Source organism: Poeciliopsis prolifica, unplaced genomic scaffold, assembly GCF_027474105.1.
Source record: "Poeciliopsis prolifica strain line A6 unplaced genomic scaffold, Auburn_PproV2 SCAFFOLD007, whole genome shotgun sequence".
Classification (NCBI taxonomy): Eukaryota; Metazoa; Chordata; class Actinopteri; order Cyprinodontiformes; family Poeciliidae; genus Poeciliopsis; species Poeciliopsis prolifica.
In genome coordinates, this window is record NW_026562382.1 from 8,327,625 (window position 1) to 8,337,585 (window position 9,961).

General features: G+C 38.1%; 1 long non-coding RNA gene and 1 pseudogene across 1 annotated transcript; one reads left to right on the forward strand and one right to left on the reverse strand.

Annotated features, from left to right (window-relative positions):
* Positions 1-3,052: 3,052 nt before the first annotated feature.
* On the reverse strand, positions 3,053-4,475 carry LOC129360869 (uncharacterized). Its single transcript, XR_008606098.1, has 3 exons — positions 4,413-4,475; positions 4,271-4,301; positions 3,053-3,950 (listed from the first exon to the last, which is right to left on the reverse strand). It is a non-coding gene; the product is annotated as an uncharacterized LOC129360869 (long non-coding RNA).
* Positions 4,476-4,531: 56 nt separating this feature from the next.
* LOC129361212 (NAD(P)H dehydrogenase [quinone] 1-like) lies at positions 4,532-9,665 on the forward strand (annotated as a pseudogene).
* The last annotated feature ends 296 nt before the right edge of the window (positions 9,666-9,961 follow it).

Here is a 9,961-nt window from a genome sequence, read left to right on the forward strand (position 1 = left end):
TGAAGAAGTCCTGAAGTTCAAATATTTTCTATAAGTTAATTTATAAAATGTATTGGTTTCAAAATTCAAGATAAATGTTATATAGATAATACAGGTAAATTTAAAATTTTAATTCTCTTTTTTTTTTTTTAAATTTTGGCTTTACAGCTATCATTAATGCTCCATAACACTGATTTAAAAAAAAAAAAAAAAAAAAAAAAAAAAAAAACAGGAATGAGACAGGAATGTGACAGGAATTGATTTAATTTTTTTAAACTTTTTGAGACAGGAATGTCATCCTCCATGTCAACGTGCTGCAGGCTCTCAGCACCGTGTTGGGTCTCCTTTTTGCATAAATTTCTGCAGTTTTACAGAGTTTCTTTATTAGTGGCTTGCAACTCCTCTAGTTTCTTGGGTCTGGTTTCTGTCATCTTAAGAATAAGGTGCTGCATAATGCCTTGGCAGACACAGAACTGGCCAACATCAGCTGATGACACGGCGTGGTTCCTAAAAGCATCACTGGCTGTGAAAATCTCACACTGAACTTTGAGCAAATTCAATTCTATGCCTCTCAAAATATGTCTTCAAAACTGTGGAAACTTGATCTTTCTGCATGGAGTTAGCATGTTTTCCCTGTTCATGCGTGTGTTCTCTCCCGGTACTCTGGCTTCCTCCCACAGTCCAAAAACTGTGTGTGTGCATGGTTGTTTGTCCTGTCTGTCTCTGAGTTGACCTGTGACACACTGGCAACCAGTCCAGGGTGAACCCCGCCTCTCGCCCAGAACATTAGCTGGAGATAGGCACCCCACCCCCAGCCCCACTAGGGACAAGGGTTTTAGAAGATGAATGGATTTACTTTGTCAGAAAATGTACTTTGTGTGCAACAATCCAAAAATTTTGTCCTCCTCACTGCTTCTGAGGATGCTTCTGACTGTGTCTCTGATTCTGTTTTTAGTCCTAGCATTAAGGACTAAAACAGCTGTAGCTATTTAAAACAATAATTTTAAAAATTTATGAATGAATAAGAAACATTTAAATGAGTGTTATGGCGCCATCTTGTAATTTTACTCATCTCCGGAAGAGGGCGGTGTTGTTATCTAGAAAAATATAAAAGTATGTATGAAAAAAAAGAAAAATACTGCACAGGTTGGGTGTTATTTTATTTATACTCTCGTATTCTTCAGAATAACATTCAACATATTCTAATTTTATGTAAAACATAGCTACATTTAATCATATTAAAATTAAATCAATTGAAATGAAACAGTTCTTGAGTTTTTCTTTTATTACTTCATGTATCAAGTTAATTTTTTGTCTAATAAATGTTTAAAATATCATACTACACTCAGTAATCTGCTTTATGGTATTTATGGTCATTTGAAATGTGTGCTGCAGAAGGTCTCATTTTAATAAAAAAAAGAACAAGAAAAGACTCACATTTACAGCTTTTCTAGTTGTTGCAAGGTCTCAATCTTAGATGTCAGGGGAATATTGTTAGATTTAATAAATTATGTATATTTATATGAGACTAAATATGTAAACAGCCATGAGTAGTGTGTTGCTTTGAAAGGCTTGATTTTTCCAGTGTTTTGGTTGAACTTTGAATTTGACTAAACTCTAAATAAGCAAAGCACACAACTTTTGGTCTGAATGCTAAAGGCTATAAGTGACAAAATATCAACACTGCACATCAGCATGAAAACAAAATCCTGGAAGTAAAATACAGTGATGGCAGCATCATAATAAGATCTGAAGCAGCTGTAGTGGAGATACAGTCATTTTGAAGAACATCTTTATGCAGAGCATTATAGAAAACTACTTTACAAGTTACACAAATATAAACTAATGACTGGAAGAAATGGCTGCACTCTTGCAATGCTTAAGTTTAATGGTTACTGAAAATATATTTTTTGGTATTTTTTTATTTTTGCTGTCATTTTGCTGTCAATTTATGCAGTTTATCATACATTGATTAAATTGGATTTCAATACACAGTTCTACTGCAAAACCCCACAAAATGGCCATATCTATACAGAACACCTGCGAAATAAATATTTTTTTTTATTGTTGTTCAAAATAAGTGTACACTAAAGGCAAGTATGGGCAGTCAAAAATCCCCCAATCAATCACTATCTAATGGTTTTTACAATTCTTAATTAAAATATTGAAACATTAAAGATAAAACTAGTAATTTACTAATTAAAAACCCATCCCTCCATTGTTAAAATTGGAATTAAAATTTGTGTGAAATTAATTCAACAAATAGTTCTGATGCAGTGCCGAAAAGAAAGAATTTAATATCTGATTGATTAATGGCCACAAGTGACGTCAGCTTGGTCTTAATCCCACCCACTGACTTTGAAGTAAGTAGCTCAAAAGGAAAATAACTTTATGATGTGAAGCATAATCATTTTGTTGAAATAAATTGTACAAAATAATTTGCAAATAATAAAAAAAATGAGACATTTAATAAATTACACGTGTAAAGGAATATTCATCCTTTTACCTTGTGCTATTAATGACACCATTAGTTGTGCCATTTATTTATTTATGGCACTTTTGGACCTCCAGATTTACTGACTATAAGAATATTCAATAAGTACACTTTGCTTACAAATATTCAGAAAATGCCTTTCTTTATGGCACTAATTCTGCAGAATTTTTCTGAAACTGTCCTGCAGCTCCTTCTGGGATAAAAAACAAACAAACAATGAAATAAAAAAAACTCAGTCAATGTGCTCCTCAGTATCGGTTAATAATCGCGATCCTCAGATCCGGTGATTTGATCCTTTCTGACATTTCCCCTCAAACATCCAGGACATGGTTCAGGTAGGAGATGTAACAAACTGCGAGTCGCAGGATTTCAATTTTGGACAACTTTTTATCGGGTGGGAGGGTCGGTAGAAGTTTCCTAAGCTCCGCAAAAGCCACGTTGAAGGCAACGACGCGAACACGCTCCCTGGACGCATGCGCAGACCGATATTTGGCGGTTGCGCGCCTCCTGCGTCTCCTCTCCTCTCTGGAGCGCGCACGGTCCTCTCTGTCCTCCGGCATTTACCCTCGCAGGCGGAGGGAGGGAGGCTCTCCGGGTCCTTTGGTCCCCTGGTGTAGTCAGTTTGCTGTTGGTCAGAAATAAGAATCAGGGGCCTCATGCACCAAGCGTGCGCGCGCACAAGTCGGCACCAAAACCGATGTTTTTCATGATTTTAATATTTTATTGTTTAAATGTAAACGATGAAACTGAACCGCATTTATTATCAGACAATAAGCTAACGCTGCTTCAAAGCAGGACGTTGCCATGGTTATTGCTTCACGTGGTGGCAGACTTCCGGGTATTTATACTGCTTTACATACGTAATTATGGGTGGACCAGCAGCTGCGCTCTATTTTCCGCAAATTAGGATTTATAAAGGAAAGGTGCGGGGCTTTATCCAGCCAATTTTTTTTTTGTGCGCCGCACTTTTCAAAATTTTTCCTTACGCCAAGTTTTAGTGTGAAAACTGCCGCACTCTTTTATGCATGAGGCCCCACGTCATTTTCTCTGGAGGAAGAAAGTTTTTTTTTTCATTCTAAAGAAAAGAGGCATCAATTTCCCAATGCAAGATATTAAATATAAAAATGCTCTCTTTGGATAGAAATTGTCATAACGATGTGCTGCAGGCATTTTCTTTAAAATTAAGAGCGATTTCTCGCAGTCTAAAACTGACTCCACCGGGGCCCCTCAGCGTTGATCCTGGTTGGAGAGACCGCCGCTGTCCGAGGTGCTGAAGGGAGACCGAGAGAGACTGAACAAATGTAAAAACACAAAAACAAACAAAAGAAAAACTATCCAGTACTGTAATTTGAGCTTGTATGTATTTACTTATAAGGCATTCATCTTCTGTTTATTTTCGGGACGATCGTGAGAGGCTCTGCATGTGTTCAGCGATTATGGGGACTAAAGCGGGGTAGCTACACCCTGGACAGGTCGCCTAAACAGGACAGTACAGAGAGACAGAATCATGTTGACACACAATGAAGGTATGGCGTACATTAATCAATCAGCCTAACTGTCATATTTTTTTCTGTAAGAGGAAGCCGGACTACCTGGAAAGAGCCCACATATGGGAGAACATGCAAACCTTGGCTCAACTTCCAGCTGAGCCAAAGTGCAACAACAACAACAACAACAGTAATCAAATGTTTGTTTTCTTGCCTAAGATGACTAAGAGATCAATTCAAAAGTCAGGAAAAGTCAAAAGTCAGGAAAGGGTCTTAAAATAAAATGAAAACAAAGTGAAAACTTGCTTACCTGATACATTCAAGAATCCAGTTGTAAATGGCTGGAGAAAAATACAAAAAATAAAGTCAGAAAGCACAAAACCACATTCCTGTGTTTTACACGATGCTTGAAGTTAAAGAGAAAATTTTAGGATTAAGATGTAACTGAGGACCTGGGAAGGAAACCTCCTCATCTTGTTCCGTCTCCTCTGACAGTCCAGCCGTCTGCTTCCTTCTGCAGCCTCTCTTTCTGTCCTCACTGAGACACACCCACCTCTCTTCTGGAGCTACATGGACAGAGGAATTGAAGAAGGTTGTAGGTAAGATGTGAGCAATTAAAGCTAATGTAAATTTATTGGCTTGAATGATTAAAATGACAGGAAATCTTCATAATCTCACAGTTGAGATTTTTAAAAAAATGTATCATAGCATTTTATAGGGAAAAACATTCCTGTTGCGCTTCCTTGAATTGGACCAGATAAATGGACAATAAATGTCGCAAACGTTTTTAAAGTAAAATATGAAACCTCATGTTGGTCTTTTGGCTCCTGACATTTTGTAAATTGTCAGCGTTGATTATTAAATTAATGATCACTGTGAAGAAGATTGCTGCCGGTGGAAAATATGTCCTCAGATTCTGCAACAGGCTCTGTGAGAAATGACTCCACCGTGACAGAGCTTCGGCATATGGCCACCATCATTCTCTTCAAGCCACCTGTTTGTGTCTTGTCAACCGATAAGAGACAAAAACACAAACGGGTTGTAAATTGCTTACAGCTTTCAAAAAAATCTGAGATGTGTGAATGATGTTGGTAAAATCCTTATTCTTAATGTGTGCCTTTTACCCCTCTGACTGATTGGTGAAAATAAAAGGCTATTGGTTCTGATATTCTGCTTATTAAAAAAGCTTATTTTCAAAACCTGAGCAGCGTGTATTGTTTGGAGACTGCATATTCTCTTCCTTGTGTTTCCCTGCTCTTTTCCCACTGGGATGTCTTGGATTTAATTCGTCGTCTGTTTCAGTCTAGACACCATCTGGTTGAAAGGACAGAGCCTCACATTTTCTTCTTCTCTTTGACTTCATGTGCATATACACAAAAACTTAATTACGTTTCTTTGAACATTTCTATGTGGACTGAGTATATTCTTATTAATTTAGTTTTCATCCTCTGCTACAACAGTTTGTGAGTAATAAACCTTTAATTTCTCAACCCCTCTGTCAGTCATGTCTCTCTAGATAACAGCTGCTGTACAGTTTTGAGGGGAGATTTGGGTCGATCAGCTCTTGCCACTGTGTACTTTAAACGTGCATGAGTTATCTTCGTAACATGGGAAGGATCTGACAAATAACCAACTGAATTGAGTCAAATATTTTGAGGAGGTGATTAGTGAAATAGAAGCAGGTGGCAGATTGCTAACAGGCTACGGAAAAGAGCTGAGAATAAACTGAAGAAATCGAATAGGAAGAAATGGCTAAGCAGAGACAACACAGAGAAGCAGTAAAAACAGAAAACTACACTCTCCATAATCAGTGTTTAATTTGACGCCGACTCAAACCCCTGAACCAAAAGGTAAATTAGAAAACTACAAGCATATTACCACAGTAAACGTAATTAAAAGTCTTCTATTTGTGCAGGAGAAGACCTTGTGCTGCTCTTGCACAAAGTCTGCAGAGAAGAAAGTGTCTCTGCTTAAAAACATAAATCAAATGGTGAAATTGCCCATCTGTGTGGTAGGAAGGGAGCCTCCAAGTTGTGATGCTAGATTTTGTTGACAAGTCCAAAAAGTTTGGTGGCATTGGGACTTAGCTGAAGTCACAAATGCTCCATTCCAGCAAGAAAGGAGATACTGGAATGTTTTTTTTTCCCTTTCATATCTTGTTATGCTAATGAGTTGTAAGGCAGATCTGCAGTAAGTACCTCCAAGGGATCATTGGATTATGGAGAACATCGTCTGAGCCAAAGGCGATAACTAAAGAAGTGGCATGCATGTAAATGTTCAGATGTTCTTATCTGTGCATTCCTTTGCTATGACATCAAATAAGTATGCAGAAGGTTTCTCAGTCCCCTGCTTTGTTAACAATGCAAATCAGTGTCTCCCTGTGAGCCATGTCACAGTCCAGTGAACGTCTCTTCATCATGTTGCCTGCAGCCTGCAGGGGTTTGGACTCAGGGCTTTGCTCACACTGAGCAAACTATCATTCTGAGGAGAAAGGAGCAGTTATGCAACAAGAGGATGTCAATCCCACACTGAAAATCAATGTTTCAAAAGATCATTGACAAATTTTAAAGTTAGAACTGACAAAAGGTCAATCGAAAAGCAGCTTTATTTATTAATCTGTACATCAGTTCAAATGAAACTGAAGTGCATTTAAATATATCTTTGGAAAGAAGTAAATCAATTTGAATTACAGTGAATGTGTGTAACTTGTTAAACTGGTCTGTCTAAACACCGCACAGCCTTTATGCAACAGAGAAATATTACCAAAAAATAGAGAAATATTACCAACAAACAAAAATATATTACAAAATTTGGACTTTTGTCATGACCTCAACTACAAGAATGCTTTTTTTTTAATATACTCAAAATAGTTTATTGTGTATGTGAGAAAAACATATACATGAGAAGGTGATTAGTGAGCACTATTTCACTAATCACATTATTTTTAGAGAAAGCTGCTGTAAGGGCTAAACTTTGGGTACATTTTGACCAAATTACAGAATTTAGTTGGCCAGCTGACAGGGGCAATACATCAGACAGCCTTTGTAGCCAAAATGTCTGGGATATGTGTCACTGGAGTTTGCTTATCCCTTTAGTCATTGTCTCTCTAAGTGGAAATTGTATCCTTTTGTAGTGGTAAAGATGAAGATGATTAAGATTAAAATAAGAGTGAGGTTCAGTTACAGCTGGACAGCTGAATGAAAGAGCTACGAAGACTGAACAACAAATAGACAAATTAATTTTAGCCCGTCTTGCGTCTTTTCCTGAGCTGCCCAGCACCTGCCAGTTTGTATGTTGCCAGAAGGCCCTGCTGACAGCCAGCCAACAGACTCACAGTAAATCCTGCAGCTCTGTTTACTTAACGGTCATCCTGGTGATTAGATCAGCAACATTAATCTTTTAAAGGTTGCTATTTGCATCTCTGCAGTGATTATTTTCCATCAGGGTACAGCGAGAATGAATGTCACAACATCTGGATGGCTATAACTCACTGTGGATGTAAACAGTGATTAGGTCATAAACAGCATTAAAATCAGATCTTGGGATTAGCAGTTTATGTGCAGTTTCGCCATCTACTGGTAAAAAAGTGAAAACAGGATGAGTATATTTTTTGCTTGAATTAAGTTTGTGTGATTTTCTTAATGAAAACTTTCACATGCAGATGTCTGCATAAAAAGTTAAAGTAAAAGTTGTCACCCTACAATGGCATTGCTTAAATTTATATTTGAACGTCGTTTATGTAAGTAGTGGACTCCTACGATCCAGTATGTTTCAGTTCAACTGTTTCTCAGAAACTGACATTTAAAGCCTTTATGATGGAAACATTTAGCTACACTGAGGTCCCAAGAAGTTGAAATTTCGAAAAGAAAATTTCAACAAATAAATTAATAATCCCTAATTGATTGCACTTTTGATGATTTGTGTCTTTTGCAGTAACAACCTCCAGCGAATAAAAAAAAAACAAACAAAAAAAAAAAAACAAAATGGGAAAAGCGTTTTATTTCTTACAGCTATTATGTTAGCGTGATGATTGAGCAAAACCAAACAACTCTCAAATCTTACTGGTACTAAAGCTCACAAATGCACCATTGTTGGCTGTGACGTCATTTCCAGATCCAAATGTCAAATTCTATTGTAACTGGATTATATCTAAAAGTCACCAGCAATTGTTCATTGTTCAATGTCAGCTGCTACGATCAGAACCAAACAAATACCACACAACCCAGCTTTAGAACTACACTTAACCAAAATGATAGAGATAAAGAACAGAACTTTGCAATAATGAATTCCTCTGGTGGCCACATGATGGTGCTGTTGCTCACTACTTAAAAACACATTTTGCTGCCATACAAACTCCACTGCATGGCTGCTGTCAGGATTTGTCAAACGTCTCCACAGTGATTTAATCTGTGCACGTAGTTGTACAGACATTGCTCAGCTCATCGAAATATGATGAAAGAGCGGAAACAACACTAAGTTAGCACTGAGTCTGCAGCAGGACAAAATGGAAGAAAAATACTACATTATTGTTCATGCACAGAACTTATTCGACTTCAGATTTTAGTGGAAATGAGTCAAAATCTGAAATTACTCTCTGATGTTGTTACCTGAATCATGACGATAATTGTTAATTATCTGCACCTGAGTGTGTTTGAGCACAGCCAGATATAAAAACAGCTGAGTGACTTTAGCAGGTAGGGTGTGATTCATTCCAGGTCATTTGGTTGTGGCAAAAGACAATCAAGTTTTCCACAAAACTTGATTGTGGAAATCTCTGACCTGTATGCCATGGGTTTTAAAGCCACTACTGCAGCTGAGGACATCAAAGGTACAAGGTAACTTTAGGTGATGAAATATATTGTCAGAGGTTTGTGTCTGACAAATCTTTCTTGCACAGGAGACTTGAAGAATGCTGAGACATTCCATTATCTTGGTGAATCCAAACTTCCATGGGAGCAGCGAAAACTTTCAGATGACATCACAAAGGAGCAATCTGAGCTCATTGAGGCAAATATGATCATCTTTCAGGTAATTCTACATATCGGTGATCTATAAATGCACAATGATGTACTTACTGTAGTCCCTCTTTCTGTTCCCCATGTACTGGTTCAGTGTTCCTGGTATCCTGAAGAGCTGGCTTGATCGGGTGCTCACCAGTGGCTTTACCTTTTCACAAGGGAAACCTTCAAGGTAAGAGTTCAATGAAGGGTTTGCAGAAATCCAAACATGCTGTGTTCAACCGGTTTCCTTCTAGAACAAGAAAGCCATGCTGTCCTTCACTACTGGGTCTCTAGAATCCATGTTCAGTCCAACGGGTATGAATGGAGACATGAACATCACACTGTAGTCACTGCAGATAGTGTAGTGTCTTTACTGGTTCCACTGCAACATACTGGAAACCTCTTAGCAAGTCTTTCTCTGCAGAATGGCATCTTGCAGTACTGTGGCTTCCAGGTTCTGGCCCCTCAAATCTTCTGGGCTCCGGCTCTGGTCGTTACTGAAGATCGTAAGAACACGCTGAAGAACTGGCGCACACGACTGCAAGGCCTGCTGGAGGAGAAGTCCCTGTCCTACACAACCTTGGACTGTTTTGATGAGAAGACTTTCCAGTTGAAGCCTGATGTCCATGAGAAGCATCCCGGCAGGAGTTTGGTCTGACTGTGGGCATCCACCTGAACAAGCCACTGACCCTCACAGCCAGATGAAGGCTGGATGCTGATTCTCATGATTATTAAAAGTCATTTGTCTGGAAATGGAGATTGATATTTAAACTTGAGGTTCCAGAGTCTGGAGGAGAATCTACATTGCTTAAAGTCCAGAGTGAAATTTTCAGTTATGACAGCCATATCATCTGTTAGCATTAGGTTACTGAAGTCCAGTCACTACAGCCATCCACCAGGAAGTAATATAGCAATCATAACTTATTTCCATAGGCTATATGGAGATGCTGATTTTACTTTACAGTGAGACATCACTCATTTTCACTCTGCCAAAAGCTGAT